Source organism: Schistocerca cancellata, chromosome 2 (assembly GCF_023864275.1).
Source record: "Schistocerca cancellata isolate TAMUIC-IGC-003103 chromosome 2, iqSchCanc2.1, whole genome shotgun sequence".
Lineage (NCBI taxonomy): Eukaryota > Metazoa > Arthropoda > Insecta > Orthoptera > Acrididae > Schistocerca > Schistocerca cancellata.
The window spans coordinates 1119043021-1119059991 of NC_064627.1; positions in this window are offsets into that span (position 1 = coordinate 1119043021).

The window sequence follows — 16971 nt, forward strand, 5'->3', positions numbered from 1 at the left end:
GAGGCAGGATTCGAACCTGCGACCGTAGCGGTCGCCCGGCTCCAGACTGTAGCGCCTAGAACCGCACGGCCACTCCGGCTGGCAAAGGCCCTCTCATAAACGGAACTTTATGCAGACAGATTGGTCACGACATGGCGCACTGATGGATGCCCAACTATCGTCTTTCCCGACTGTGTCGTTCCCGCAAGCAAGGTACATTATGCTTCGGAATTATATCAATATGGCTGCGTCGCATTCTATTCTACAGAAGAGGATCGTGATTGGCACCAGCGAAACCCCATTTCCCTGATGGGACCCAGAATGTTTACATCGTATGGCGCAACGGAGATTGGCTTGCAGTCGTCTTAAACGGCATAGCACGTCGGAGAACTTTGTTGCCTTCTAACGGATTGATAGGTCCACTAAGCGCTGTCTGAAGGGCCGCATTAAAGAACACTGGACGAAGTTCTGCGAACAACTACACTCCTGGAAATTGAAATAAGAACACCGTGAATTCATTGTCCCAGGAAGGGGAAACTTTATTGACACATTCCTGGGGTCAGATACATCACATGATCACACTGACAGAACCACAGGCACATAGACACAGGCAACAGGGCATGCACAATGTCGGCACTAGTACAGTGTATATCCACCTTTCGCAGCAATGCAGTCTGCTATTCTCCCATGGAGACGATCGTAGACACAGGCAACAGGGCATGCACAATGTCGGCACTAGTACAGTGTATATCCACCTTTCGCAGCAATGCAGTCTGCTATTCTCCCATGGAGACGATCGTAGAGATGCTGGATGTAGTCCTGTGGAACGGCTTGCCATGCCATTTCCACCTGGCGCCTCAGTTGGACCAGCGTTCGTGCTGGACGTGCAGACCGCGTGAGACGACGCTTCATCCAGTCCCAAACATGCTCAATGGGGGACAGATCCGGAGATCTTGCTGGCCAGGGTAGTTGACTTACACCTTCTAGAGCACGTTGGGTGGCACGGGATACATGCGGACGTGCATTGTCCTGTTGGAACAGCAAGTTCCCTTGCCGGTCTAGGAATGGTAGAACGATGGGTTCGATGACGGTTTGGATGTACCGTGCACTATTCAGTGTCCCCTCGACGATCACCAGTGGTGTACGGCCAGTGTAGGAGATCGCTCCCCACACCATGATGCCGGGTGTTGGCCCTGTGTGCCTCGGTCGTATGCAGTCCTGATTGTGGCGCTCACCTGCACGGCGCCAAACACGCATACGACCATCATTGGTACCAAGGCAGAAGCGACTCTCGTCGCTGAAGACGACACGTCTCCATTCGTCCCTCCATTCACGCCTGTCGCGACACCACTGGAGGCGGGCTGCACGATGTTGGGGCGTGAGCGGAAGACGGCCTAACGGTGTGCGGGACCGTAGCCCAGCTTCATGGAGACGGTTGCGAATGGTCCTCGCCGATACCCCAGGAGCAACAGTGTCCCTAATTTGCTGGGAAGTGGCGGTGCGGTCCCCTACGGCACTGCGTAGGATCCTACGGTCTTGGCGTGCATCCGTGCGTCGCTGCGGTCCGGTCCCAGGTCGACGGGCACGTGCACCTTCCGCCGACCACTGGCGACAACATCGATGTACTGTGGAGACCTCACGCCCCACGTGTTGAGCAATTCGGCGGTACGTCCACCCGGCCTCCCGCATGCCCACTATACGCCCTCGCTCAAAGTCCGTCAACTGCACATACGGTTCACGTCCACGCTGTCGCGGCATGCTACCAGTGTTAAAGACTGCGATGGAGCTCCGTATGCCACGGCAAACTGGCTGACACTGACGGCGGCGGTGCACAAATGCTGCGCAGCTAGCGGCATTCGACGGCCAACACCGCGGTTCCTGGTGTGTCCGCTGTGCCGTGCGTATGATCATTGCTTGTACAGCCTTCTCGCAGTGTCCGGAGCAAGTATGGTGGGTCTGACACACCTGTGTCAATGTGTTCTTTTTTCCATTTCCAGGAGTGTATATCAATATGGCTGCGTCGCATTCTATTCCACAGAGGAGGATCGTGATTGGCACCAGCGAAACCCCATTTCCCTGATGGGACCCAGAATGTTTACATCGTATGGCGCTTGCAGTCGTCTTAAACGGCATAGCACGTCGTAGAACTTTGTTGCCTTCTAACGGATTGATACGTCCACTAAGCGCTGTCTGAAGGGCCGCATGAAAGAACACTGGACGAAGTTCTGCGAACAACCATCTGTGCACATTCTTGTTGGACGTATTTGGTGGATGGTGAACTCGCTCAAACGGAAACCGGTACCTCCCAAGCGGTTACAGATCTGGATAGACCAGTTTGTCGCCATTGTCGCCATTGTCGCACCTCCAGCTGTCACGCCGGAACCCGTCAATCTCTCGGCGACGGATGCCGCTGCCGATCTACGAGACGGGTTAACCTCGCCATTCTCTCTCGCCGAACTCCCCAGGGCCCTGCCGACCTCATCAGATACATCGCACGGCTGTCACCAGATCCACTACTCCATCGCTCTAAATTTGTCTGATGATTCCAGAATGAGATTTTCACTCTGCAGCGGAGTGTGCGCTGATATGAAACTTCCTGGCAGATTAAAACTGTTTGCTGGATCGAGACTCGAACTCGGGACCTTTGCCTTAGGAGGTACGAGGTACTGGCAGAAGTAAAGCTGTGAGGACGTGGCGTGAGACGCGCTTGGGTAGCTCAGTTGGTAGAGCACTTGCCCGCGAAAGACAAAGGTCCCGAGTTCGGGTCTCGCTCCAGCACACAGTTTTAATCTACCAGGTTGTCTGATTATGCTAAACGTGTTCTTGTGAACATCTTTAATGATATCTGGAGGGATGGGAATGTTCCTGATGCCTGGAAGACTCAGATATTGGTGCCCGTACTGAAGCCTGGGAAAGATCCTGGTCAAGTGACATCTTATCGTCCGGTTGCACTGCCGTCCTACGTGTGTAAGACATTCGAACGTCTCCTCAGACTTCGCTTAGAATGGTGGCTGAACATGATAACTTGCTCCCGCGGACGCAAAACGGCTTCCGTAAGGGCAGAAGTACTTATGATAATATTACATCGCTTGCGATGGACATTGAAAATACGTTCTTCACTAGCGAGTATTTAACAGCCTTATTTCTTGACTTTTGAGGACATACGAGAATCTCCTGACACCTGAACTTATCAACAATCTGCAACTGCTACATGTCCGGTGGTGATTTTACGGATTGTATTCAGTTTGCTTGGTTGCCGTACCATATACAGGGTGTTACGAAAAGGCACGGCCAAACTTTCAGGAAACATTCCTCACACACAAATAAAGAAAAGATGTTATGTGGACATGTGTCCGGAAACGCTTAATTTCCATGTTAGAGCTCATTTTAGTTTCGTCAGTATGTACTGTACTTCCTCGATTCACCGCCAGTTGGCCCAATTGAAGGAAGGTAATGTTGACTTCGGAGCTTGTGTTGACATGCGACTCATTGTTCTACAGTGCTAGCATCAAGCACATCAGTACGTAGCATCAACAGGTTAGTGTTCATCATGAACGTGGTTTTGCAGTCAGTGCAATGTTTACAAATCCGGGGTTGGCAGATGCCCATTTGATGTATGGATTAGCACTGGGCAATAGCCGTGGCGCGGTACGTTAGTATCGAGACAGATTTCCAGAACGAAGGTGTCCCGACAGGAAGACGTTCGAAGCAATTGATCGGCGTCTTAGGGAGCACGGAACATTCCAGCCTATGACTCGCGACTGGGGAAGACCTAGAACGACGAGGACACCTGCAATGGACGAGGCAATTCTTCGTGGAGTTGACGATAACCCTAATGTCAGAGTCAGAGAAGTTGCTGCTGTACAAGGTAACGTTGACCACGTCACTGTATGGAGAGTGCTACGGGAGAACCAGTTGTTTCCGTTCCATGTACAGCGTGTGCAGGCACTATCAGCAGCTGATTGGCCTCCACGGGTACACTTCTGCGAATGGTTCATCCAACAATGTGTCAATCCTCATTTCAGTGCAAATGTTCTCTTTACGGATGAAGCTTCATTCCAACGCGATCAAATTGTAAATTTTCACAATCGACATGTGTGGGCTGACGAGAATCCGCACGCAATTGTGCAATCACGTCATAAACACAGATTTTCTGTGAACGTTTGGGCAGGCATTGTTGGTGATGTCTTGATTGGGCCCCATGTTCTTCCACCTACGCTCAATGGAGCACGTTATCATGATTTCATACGGGATACTATACCTGTGCTGGTAGAACATGTTCCTTTACAAGTACGACACAACATGTGGTTCATGCACGATGGAGCTCCTGCACATTTCAGTCCAAGTGTTCGTACGCTTCTCAACAACAGATTCGGTGACCGATGAATTGGTAGAGGCGGACCAATTCCATGGCATCCACGCTCTCCTGACCTCAACCCTCTTGACTTTCATTTATGGGGGCATTTGAAAGCTCTTGTCTACGCAACCAAATGTAGAGACTCTTCCTGCTCGTATTGTGGACGGCTGTGATACAATACGGCATTTTCCAGGGCTGCATTAGCGCATCAGGGATTCCATGCGACGGAGGGTGGATGCATGTATCCTCGCTAACGGAGGACATTTTGAACATTTCCTGTATCAAAGTGTTTGAAGTCACGCTGGTACGTTCTGTTGCTGTGTGTTTCCATTCCATGATTAATGTGATTTGAAGAAAAGTAATGAAATGAGCTCTAACATGGAATTTAAGCGTTTCCGGACACATGTCCACATAACATATTTTCTTTCTTTGTGTGTGAGGAATGTTTCCTGAAAGTGTGGCAGTACCTTCTTGTAACACCCTGTTTACCCGCGATCTGGACAATAGTTGCTTGGACTCCGCCTAGGGTCTCGTGGCCTCCAGCAGGGCGCAATGCAGAGTCCATTACTATATGCTCAGTATGTTACCGACCAAAAGAGTTTGTTCAGCCCCACCGTCAAAGCCCTTCAGTATGGGAACGATGTCTGTATATATGCTCACTCGTCGTGCTTTTCGGTGACACGCCTATGGCTTACAAACGCATGTGAAATGTTGGCCGCATGGGAGTTCAAAAATGGGTTTACTTTTTCACCTGACAGATCAGTTGTTGTGACGAGGAAAAGGCGTAATAACTTCTCATCCGAACTTCAGCTTAGACCGTACACATTTCCTGTTTGGTTACATGCTATAAGCCGGAGCTACTGCCAATCAGGGAAGCTATTCATTACGGCACCAGGACACTTAAGTTCAACCTGATGCTTGCGGACTACCAAAGTGTGGTGCAGAAAATGCAACATCCTGCGTTTGATAAACAGACCAACAGATATTTTTTGGGCGTCTTTGCGGCCTTTAGAGATGCGCAGACCGTGGACACTGCCGTAAAATTACCTTGGATTAAAGGGTATCATGGCATTCTTCATAATGAAACTGTTGACCTCCTCGCCAAGAGGAGTATTACAGCAGGCCAGTTACGCCCAACGCCAATCCCTTATACTGGTCTCATCACATCGATACAAAAGGCTGCTTATCACGCTTCAACACTTAGAAGGTGCAACAGGTCTGCCAAAGAGACTGTTTACACTACGCTTGTCCGCCCTATTCTGGAGTATAGCTGTGCAGTGTGGGATCCACATCAGATGGGACTGACAGATGACATCGAAAAAGTACAAAGAAGGGCAACTCGTTTTGTATTATCGCGAAATAGGGGAGATAGTGTCACAGACATGATACGTGAACTGGAGTGTCAATCATTAAAACAAAGGCGTTTTTCGTTGCGACGGGATCTTCTCATGAAATTTCAATCACCAGTTTTCTCCTCCGATTGCGAAAACATTCTGTTGGCACCCAACTACATAGGGAGAAATGATCATCGCGATAAAATAAGAGAAATCAGGGCTCGCACGAAAAAATTTAAGTGCTCGTTTTTCTCGTATGCCGTTCGAGAGTGGAATGGTAGAAAGAGAGCATGAAGGTGGTTCATTGAACCCTCTGCCAGGCACTTTATTGTAAATAGCAGAGTAATCACGTAGATGTAGATTTGAATGGCATGTCTCTCAGCACTGTAATGGCGGCCACCTGGCGACCTTACATAGCAACATCTCTTCTCGGCTGTGCTTCGTAGACGCCATGTGACTTCTGTTTTCCGCATGAGGCTGGGACACAGATGTTACCCTGCGCACCTATATCGATTGAAGATTATCACGTCTAGAAACTGCGATAAGGGCACAACGGCAGTAGCGGATCTTAACCCCATCATATTGGCATGTTCTGAATGCACGACTGCACAATCAGAGTTGTGTAAGAAATGGATTACGAGAGATTACCCTCTACCCACCAGTGTTTCTATTTACTCCACCGCTTTGATAAATATGACCTGCTCACAGACTATTTGAAAGCCACCGGCACCCAAATTTAATTTATGAGTTGCCGAGGACTTCATTTTCACATTGCATCAGCCCAGTTTGTAATCGGGTTCCTAATTTTGTGTTTTAATTTACGTACAGACCTCCATTTGTAGATTAAATTTTCATTATTGCTCTCTTGTGCATTTTATGTCACTGTTCTACTTGCACTATTACACTTGCCTTTGGTTGTATTGTGTGTTTCTTTTACTTCAAGTATGTCGGTCTGGGCGAATCAACCGTGGTCTTCGGTCAGAGGGTTAGCTGCCCTCTGTAATAAAAAACTGAGTTAATGAATGAACGATGAACTTGAGCAAGTGTCATGGGACATCCGCCAGAACAAATACGACTAACAATAACGAACAAAATGAGATCAACAAAAAGGTGTATCGCGTCTCTGATTAGTAATCAGAACGTCCTCAGTCCCGGATTCGAAACCACATAAATTTTGATTAATAAGCAGCATTGCCGGCCGAAGATTTCCGGTATAAGAAGTCAGCCTCATTCTGCCAAACAGCCTTGTCAAAGGGGGCGGAGGAGCGGACAGAGGTTCAGAGCACTCTCTTGTCCTTGGGGTGGGAAACTGCCCCTAAAGGCGGAAGACTCAGCAATGATCAACGACATGGGGATGAAGAAGGCAATGGAAACCACTGCATTAAAGACACATAATGTGTATCCACAGGACATGTGGCCTGTAACTGAAAAGTGTCGTGATGATACCTCCATTGGCCAAAGATTCCGCATTCGGATCTCCAGGAGGGGACTTCAAAGGGGAGGCGACATTGAGATAAACACTGAAAAGCCAGCGAAAGGATAACGTTGTACGAGTAGGGGCGTTGATTGTCAGAAGCTTTAACGTGATAGGGAAGCTAGAAAATCAGTAAAGGGAAACGGAAAGGCTCAATCTACATATAGCAGGGGTCAGTGAGGTGAAATGGAAAGAAGACAAGGTCTTCTGCTCAGATGAGTATAGGGTAATATCAACTGCAGCAGAAAATTGTGTAACTGGAGTTGGATTCGTCATGAAAAGGAAGATAGGTCAGAGAGTGTGTCGCTGTGAAGAGTTCAGTGATAGCGTTGTTCTTATCTGAATCGACAGCAAAACAACACCGACAACGATAGTTCAGGTATACATGCCGTCGTCGCAAGCTGAAGATGAAGAGATAGAGAAGTTGTCTGAGTATATTGAAAGGACAATACAGTACGTAAAGGGAGATGAAAATCTAATAGAAAATCAAATAGTCGTGGGGGACTGGAATGCAGTTGAAGGGGAAGGAGTAGAAGAAGCAGCTACAGGAAATATGGTCGTGGGACAAGGAATGAGAGAGGAGAAAGACTAATTGAGTTCTGTAATAAATTTCAGCTAGTAATGCTCAAGAACCACAACAGGAAGAGGTATACTTGGAAAAGGCCGAGTGATACGGGAAGATTTCAGTTAGATTACAACATGGCCAGACAGAGATTCCGAAATCAGATACTGGATTGTAAGGCGTACCCAGGAGCAGACATAGACTCAGATTACATTGTAGTAGTGATGAAGAGTAGGCCGAACTTTAAGAGATTAGTCAGGAAGAATCAATACGCAAATAAGTGGGATACGAAAATACTAAGGAATGACGAGATACACTTTAAGTTCTCTAAGATTTTAGATACAGCAATAAGGAATAGCTCAGTAGCCGTTAGAATAGAAGAGGGATGGACATCCCTAAAAAGGGCAGTCACAGAAGTTGGAAAGAAAAACGTAGGTACAAAGAAAATAACTGCGAAGAAAGCATGGGTAACAGAAGAAATACTTCTGTTGATCGACGAAAGAAGGAAGTAAAAAAATTTTAATGGAATTTCAGGAATAAAGAAATACAAGAAGCTGAGGAATGAAAGAAATAAGTAGTGCAATGAAGCCAAGACGAAATGGCTCCATGAAAAATGTTAAGTAATCGAGAAATATACGATTTTCGGAACAGCTGACTCAGCATATAGGGAAGTCAAAACAACCTTTGGTAAAATTAAAAGGCAGGGTGGAAACATTAAGAGTGCAACGTGAATCCCTCTGTTAGATGCAGAGGAGAGAGCGGATAGGTGGAAGGTGTATATTGAAAGCCTCTATGAGGGAGAAGATTTGTCTGACGTGGTAGAAGAAGAAACAGGAGTCAATTTAGAAAAGAGAGGGAATCCAATATTAGAATCAGAATTTAAGTGAGCTTTGGAGGACTTAAGATCAAATAAGGCAGACGGAATAGATGAAATTCCATCAGAATTTCTAAAATAATTGGAGGAAGTGTCGACAAACGACTGTTCACGTTGGTGTGTAGAATGTATGAGTCCTGCGACATACCACCTGACTTTCGGAAAATTTAATTCGCACAGTTCCGAAGACTGCAAGAGCTGACAAGTGCGAGGATTGTCGCACAATCAGCGTAATATCTCAGTTATCCAAGTTGCTGACAAAGACAACATACAGAACAATGGAAAAGAAAATTGAAGATGTGTTATGTGACGATCAGTTTGGCTTTAGGAAAGGTGTAGGGACCACAGAGGCAATTCTGACATTTCAGTTGCCAATGGAAGCAAGACTAAAGAAAATCAAGACACGTCATATGGTTTGTCGACCTGGAAAAAGCGTTCGACTGGACAATCAAGAACGAAGTGCTCGGATTAAAAAGGGTGTAAGACGGGGATGTGGTCTTTCGCCCCTATTGTTCAACTGTTCAATCAATACCTCGAAGAAGCAATGGTGGAAATAAAAGAGAGGTTCAGGGTGTAACGGTACATATTAAAGGCTTTACTGTACCGAAGTATGCGATACCCTCCAAATTCAACCAGTTTAACGAGTATTTATGAGTATAGAAAAGTTATTGTGTATGTTAACAATGATTGCATAACATGTCTCCATAAACAGTCAACCCATTAAATTATACTGAATAACTGACCCACACAAAAGTTAATATCACTTGATCACTGATACAGCAAATGTCATCATGTAAAGACACTAAGTCCATCTTAAATAATTAATATGAAGTACGAAAAATAGTGGCCAACTTAGGTATTTTGGATCTCCTTAAATAAAAATCACCCAGTGAAACCTATTTGTTCACTAGGAGCGTTTTCACTCAGTATTCACGTAAGCAATCCTATTTTAGACGAAAACCAATGTAATTCTTAATCATTCATGTTATTTACTTATTTATGCAAATTAGAGAAGTCAATTGACAAACTTCTAAAAAACGGCCTTTTTGTAACAAAGAATTATTCTGTCAAGTCAACAAATCTGTCTGTCATTTTAATAACATGTTAAATTATGTCACTCGGTGCAAATTAATAACTTTTCTGCACAAATTATGATAACAGATGTACATGTGACTTGTAAACTATATCTCTTTTTAGTAGTTCTTTGACAATGTTATAAATACAAGCAGCAAGAAGGGTCAAGAGGCAGTCGGAATGTCACTTTGGTAAAGTGTGTTTGTGTGTTATTGTTTGAGGTGGATAAACAATGCAAAGAACATGTAAAGGAAGTACTACTTTGTGTTGTGTCATGGTCTTTGGTGGACAGTGGAATTAAGATGACCACCAGAGTAATAAATATTTGAAGTTTACATATTTGTTGGTTTCGCTCGTTCTTTATCATCAAAAGCAAATAAAAAACACGGGACCTCATGTTTTTAACCCTGGACAACCAGATTTAGAGCCAGCATCAGCATCGAGATACAGCAGCGATCCAGCAAGCAGCAGCGATTACCACAGTGCATTTTAATGGCGCCAACCTAACATCAAGTGCTAACAAGCTCAGTAAATGGGAGTGAAATAGTGCGATTATAGCAATTAGCAATATCTACGACCAGGCGACCATTACAAGGGGAGGGATTAAAATTCAAGGTGACAGGACATCATTGATACGATTCGCTGATGACATTGCTGTCCTGAGTGAAGTGAAGAAGAATTACGTGATATGCTGACTGGAATGAACAGTCTAATTAGTACAGAATGCTGATTGAGAGTAAATCGAAGAAAGACGAAGATAATGAGAAGTAGCAGAAATGAGAACAGCGAGAAACTTAACATCAGGATTGCTGGTCAAGAAGTAGATGAAGTTAAGGAATTCTATACCTAGGTAGCAAAATAACCAATGGCAGCGTCTAATTACACTTCTATTTTACTTTAAGAGTGTGTCTGTATGCTAACTTCGTAATTTTGAGGTATTTCGCTTTTTTGCGATAGTGTTGCTTTGGTGCTTTACAAGCGTTGTTGGCTGTATGGTCCTTGTAACCGAAAGCCAAAATAAAAAAAAAATATGGACTTTCCGGGATAGCGGCAGCAAACAAACGGCAAATAGCCTAGTTCTAAATTTGATGGAGTTGTTAAAGTTAACGAAGATGACAGTTAGCTTTCGCTGATGTCGGAAAAACACATGATACTGGTTTGAAGTGTTCACTACTATTCAAGGAAATGCTAGAAAGAAACAGACAGATGTACATAAAGTACTCATATGTCTCTTCCCACATTTTAGCATATCTAACACTTGCGTAAACCATCCGATACATTCGTTCCATCATGCCGGCACATTCTTGGAAACATTTTCACCTAGTGCTTGTATCTTTCCAATTATTCCCTCGACTAAGTTTTTTACGGGTTTCACAAACTGCTCTCAGAAAAAGAAGTTCAGCAGATCGAGGTGCTAGCCCTAATACTTTTACCATCGCTGAATAAGGTTTCCGGACATCCGTTCGTATTATCAATTTATTCGTTTGGCAGGAAACATCCCGAATAATATCCAGAACAGATCCTTTCCTGTGTTATCATATCCATGTCTTTTGATTTAAATTGAAGTTGGAGGAGAAGCATAAGTCGTATCCCTTATTTTTCGCTTTTTAATTTATCGCAGCGCTTTCTGGAGCCCATCCTCTGTCCTCAAGTGATGTATGAGTCACACACTCATTTTCTTGGACTTAGACGACTTCCCTTATAAAGTTTAAGTTTGTCACCAAATGGCTGAAACTGAATCACACAAACTCCAGAAACGAAATATACAGGGTGGTCCATCGATAGTGACCGGGCCTAATATCTCACGAAATAAGCATAAAACGAAAAAACTACAAAGAACGAAACTCGTCTAGCTTGAAGGGGAAAACCAGAGGGCGCTATGGTCGGCCCGCTAGATGGCGCTGCCATAGGTCAAACGGATATCAACTGTGTTTTTTTAAAACAGGGACGCCCATTTTTTTATTACATATTCGTGTAGTACGTAAAGAAATATGAATGTTGGTTCCTATTTTAAAAAACGCAGTTGATATCCGTTTGACTTATGGCAGCGCGAACCATAGCGCCATCTGGTTTCCCCCTTCAAGCTAGACGAGTTTCGTTCTTTGAATTTTTTTCGTTGGACGCTTATTTCGTGAGATATTTGGCCCGGTCACGATCATTGGACCACCCTGTATAATACGTATAGCACTTAAGGAAGTAACACAGGTCCCGTGAGGCGTTGTAATTCATCATGAAGTTACATTTTCTCCTTTGTTGTCTTCTCTTGACTTAGCGCCATCATTCACTACCTACATGGATACGGGCCGTACTGGCCTACACGACGAGCAAGTTGTCCATAGGGCCGATCGTCAAGCTCAAAAGCTGAGATCTGTTCTGAACCAACAATTTTTCCATTTAGATTGCTACAAAACAACTTCAAAACTCTCTAGAGTAATGTCATGTCAGTACCGACTGCTGGGAAATATCCGCATTTGGCCGCCCAGCATGGACAGGAATCAACCAACAAGAACATCACACTTCTAGGAACAGAATACTCAGGAAAAACTGACAAAGTGACGTACCTCCATACGGGGAATGGGATTAATAGAGCTGTTTAATATACTTCCGCCGTAGCCACTGTAACCGAATGGGTGTAGCCCTTGCTGCCACTGAACTCATGTAAAGAAAGACCCGTATTAAAAGCCCTTTCCAATCATTACGCCACTCATTTCCTGATGGTTACTTAAATCTATCTCTGGAGAATACCCAGACGATTCCTGCAAACAAGATGCATTAGAATTGCACATTTTTCTCTTTGTTTGCGAAAAGCAGCAGTGCTTTGTTCTTCATGGTGCTCAAGTCATAAAACGCATCAGCAACCTCCTTGCTTTTCGTCGTCGGCTTGAAATGTCACGGATCATATTAGTCTTGAAGAAAGTTTGGAAGGTAGGAGACGAGATACTGGCAGAAGTAGAGCTGTGAGAGCGGGCGTGAGTCGTGCTTCGGTAGCTCAGATGGTAGAGCACTTGCCCGCGAAAGGCAAAGGTCCCGAGTTCGAGTCTCGGTCGGGCACACACTTTTAATCTGCCAGGAAGTTTCATATCAGCGCACACTCCGCTGCAGAGTGAAAATCTCATTCTGGAAACATCCCCCAGGCTGTGGCTAAGCCGTGTCTCCGCAGTATCCTTTCTTTCAGGAGTGCTAGTTCTGCAAGGTTCGCAGGAGAGCTTCTGTAAAGTTTGGAAGGTAGGAGACGAGATACTGGCAGAAGTAGAGCTGTGAGACCGGGCGTGAGTCGTGCTTCGGTAGCTCAGATGGTAGAGCACTTGCCCGCGAAAGGCAAAGGTCCCGAGTTCGAGTCTCGGTCGGGCACATAGTTTTAATCTGCCAGGAAGTTTCATATTAGTCTTAACATAACGACAATTTTTAGTTCACAGATAAGGAAAAAAGAAAGGATTACTGTAAAAAAAATTTTTTAACAAGCCAGCAAACAGTTTAGATTGGTTTTTGTGTATCACTTGCAACTTAAGTACTAAAGGTGATCCAACCTAGCGAATTTAACGGTGTAGGGCGCTAAACGTAAATCTGCATATTAACGGCTTGCAGGAATGGACCTGAGGAAACTAATGCAACCACGGAGGGTTGCCGGACTATCGATCATTGAGCAACCCCCGATTCCACCCGTGCGTGGTTCGCCGCCCTACCTCGGAAGCAAGCGCTTGAATGCTACACCAGGGGAGACAAGAATCCTTCAGCGAGCTCTTGTTCTCTCGGTTCCCTGCTGGAACGTCTGCACATTAGCTCCAGGCAGCAGCGGTCGAGCAAGGCGGTTCTGCGGTTGGGGCGGGGCCGAATCTCCTTCCAGCCAAGCGAATTTGTGGTATCAGCTTTATCGCCAAATCACTTCCAATAAATATCACGCCGGTTCCCTAACGGATTAAGTTATGCGTCTTTATTGACACCGATGTCGGTGGGAAACTAATGCACACGTCTGGGCAGCGTAGTGTACGCCGTGTTTTCTAGTAGCTGTGAGTCTGACAGGTAGGTTCGGCCGCCTACTTGGAAAGCTTTATTTCATCGCGCACTTTTGTATCTTCCCTGCGCGACATGGGACGTTGTGTAACATGTGTATTTTTAGAAGGTAAGTGACTGCGATGTGCGCATCTTTTATATTGTGCATGTGTTGCCGATGACTATGAGGAAACAGTCGTAACAAATGAAAATACGTTATACAGGGTGAGTCACCTAACGTTACCGCTGGATATACACTCCTGGACATTGAAATAAGAACACCGTGAATTCATTGTCCCAGGAAGGGGAAACTTTATTGACACATTCCTGGGGTCAGATACATCACATGATCACACTGACAGAACCACAGGCACATAGACACAGACAACAGAGCATGCATAATGTCGGCACTAGTACAGTGTATATCCACCTTTCGCAGCAATGCAGGCTGCTATTCTCCCATGTAGACGATCGTAGAGATGCTGGATGTAGTCCTGTGGAACGGCTTGCCATGCCATTTCCACCTGGCGCCTCAGTTGGACCAGCGTTCGTGCTGGACGTGCAGACCGCGTGAGACGACGCTTCATCCAGTCCCAAACATGCTCAATGGGGGACAGATCCGGAGATCTTGCTGGCCAGGGTAGTTGACTTACACCTTCTAGAGCACGTTGGGTGGCACGGGATACATGCGGACGTGCATTGTCCTGTTGGAACAGCAAGTTCCCTTGCCGGTCTAGGAATGGTAGAACGATGGGTTCGATGACGGTTTGGATGTACCGTGAACTATTCAGTGTCCCCTCGACGATCACCAGTGGTGTACGGCCAGTGTAGGAGATCGCTCCCCACACCATGATGCCGGGTGTTGGCCCTGTGTGCCTCGGTCGTATGCAGTCCTGATTGTGGCGCTCACCTGCATGGCGCCAAACACGCATACGACCATCATTGGCACCAAGGCAGAAGCGACTCTCATCGCTGAAGACGACACGTCTCCATTCGTCCCTCCATTCACGCCTGTCGCGACACCACTGGAGGCGGGCTGCACGATGTTGGGGCGTGAGCGGAAGACGGCCTAACGGTGTGCGGGACCGTAGCCCAGCTTCATGGAGACGGTTGCGAATGGTCCTCGCCGATACCCCAGGAGCAACAGTGTCCCTAATTTGCTGGGAAGTGGCGGTGCGGTCCCCTACGGCACTGCGTAGGATCCTACGGTCTTGGCGTGCATCCGTGCGTCGCTGCGGTCCGGTCCCAGGTCGACGGGCACGTGCACCTTCCGCCGACCACTGGCGACAACATCGATGTACTGTGGAGACCTCACGCCCCACGTGTTGAGCAATTCGGCGGTACGTCCACCCGGCCTCCCGCATGCCCACTATACGCCCTCGCTCAAAGTCCGTCAACTGCACATACGGTTCACGTCCACGCTGTCGCGGCATGCTACCAGTGTTAAAGACTGCGATGGAGCTCCGTATGCCACGGCAAACTGGCTGACACTGACGGCGGCGGTGCACAAATGCTGCGCAGCTAGCGCCATTCGACGGCCAACACCGCGGTTCCTGGTGTGTCCGCTGTGCCGTGCGTGTGATCATTGCTTGTACAGCCCTCTCGCAGTGTCCGGAGCAAGTATGGTGGGTCTGACACACCGGTGTCAATGTGTTCTTTTTTCCATTTCCAGGAGTGTATTTCGTAAACCACATTACATACTGAAGAAACCGATTCCACAGACCGAACGTGAGGAGAGGGGCTAGTGTAATTGTTTAACACAAACCATACAAAAATGCACGGAAGTATATTTTTAACACAAACCTAAGTTTTTTTAAAATGGAACCACGTTAGTTTTGTTAGCACATCTGAACATATAAACAAATACGTAATCAGTGCCGTTTGTTGCATTGTAAAATGTTAACTACATCCGGAGATATTGTAACCTAAAGATGACGCTTGAAACCTCTGACGTTCAGTTGCGTGTTGTAACAAACACGGGCCACGGTCGACGAGCAGCATCTGCAGGGACATGTTTACGATGACGACCGTGTTTACGAGTGTGGCTGTAGTGCACTGTTGTAGTTTGGTCTAGCTGTCGCAGTGTCCGCATGTAGCGCTTGCTGCTATTGTTATTCTGCATTCGTCTCCGCACGCAGACCAACTGTAGTACACCGTGTTACCAGACGTCTGTGATAGTGTAGTGTTGTAGGAACTGTGACCATGGTGTATTCGAACTCTGAAAAGGTGGAGATGATACTCATCTATGGCGAGTGTCGACGAAATGCAGCTGAAGCCTGCAGGGTGTATGCAGAACGGTACCCGGACAGAGAGCATCCAACATGCCGCACATTGCAAAACATCTACCACCAACTGTATGCAACAGGTATGGTCGTAGCACGCAAATGGGTCCGTAACAGGCCCATCACAGGAGAAGTGGATGCAGTTGGTGTGTTAGCTGCTGTTGCCATGAACCCACACATGAGTACACGGGACATTGCGAGAGCCGGTGGACTGAGTCAAAGTAGTGTCATGCGCATACTGCATCGTCACCGCTTTCACCCGTTTCATGTGTCGCTACATCAGCAATTACATGGTGATGACTTTAATCATCGAGTGCAATTCTGTCAATGGGCATTAACAGAAAATGCGTTGCAGTTCTACCTGTTTACCGATGAAGCGGGTTTCATAAACCACGGGGCAGTGAATCTACGGAACATCCATTACTGGTCCGTGGACAATCCTCGCTGGCTCAGACAGGTAGAGCGACAGCGACCGTGGACTGTAAATGTATGGTGCGGAATCATTGGCGACCACCTCATTGGTCCTCACTTCATTGCAGGGGCCCAAACAGCTGCAACATACATCGCGTTTCTACAGAATGATCTGCCAACGTTGCTCGAAAATGTCCCACTGGAAACGCGTCAACGTATGTGGTATCAGCATGATGGTGCACCTGCACATTCCGCAGTTAACACTAGGCTGACCCTTGACAGGATGTACGACGGGCGTTTCATAGGACGTGGAGGACGCATAAATTGGCCAGCCCGTTCTCCTGATCTTACACCTCTGGACTTATTTCTGTGGGGTACGTCAAAGGAGAATGTGTACCGTGATGTGCCTACAACCCCAGAGGATATGAAACAACGTATTGTGGCAGCCTGCGGCGACATTACACCAGATGTACTGCGGCGTGTACGACATTCATTACGCCAGAGATTGCAATTGTGTGCAGCAAATGATGGCCACCACATTGAACATCTATTGGCCTGACATGTCGGGACACACTCTATTCCACTCTGTAATTGAAAACGGAAACCACGTGTGTACGTGTACCTCACCCCTCAT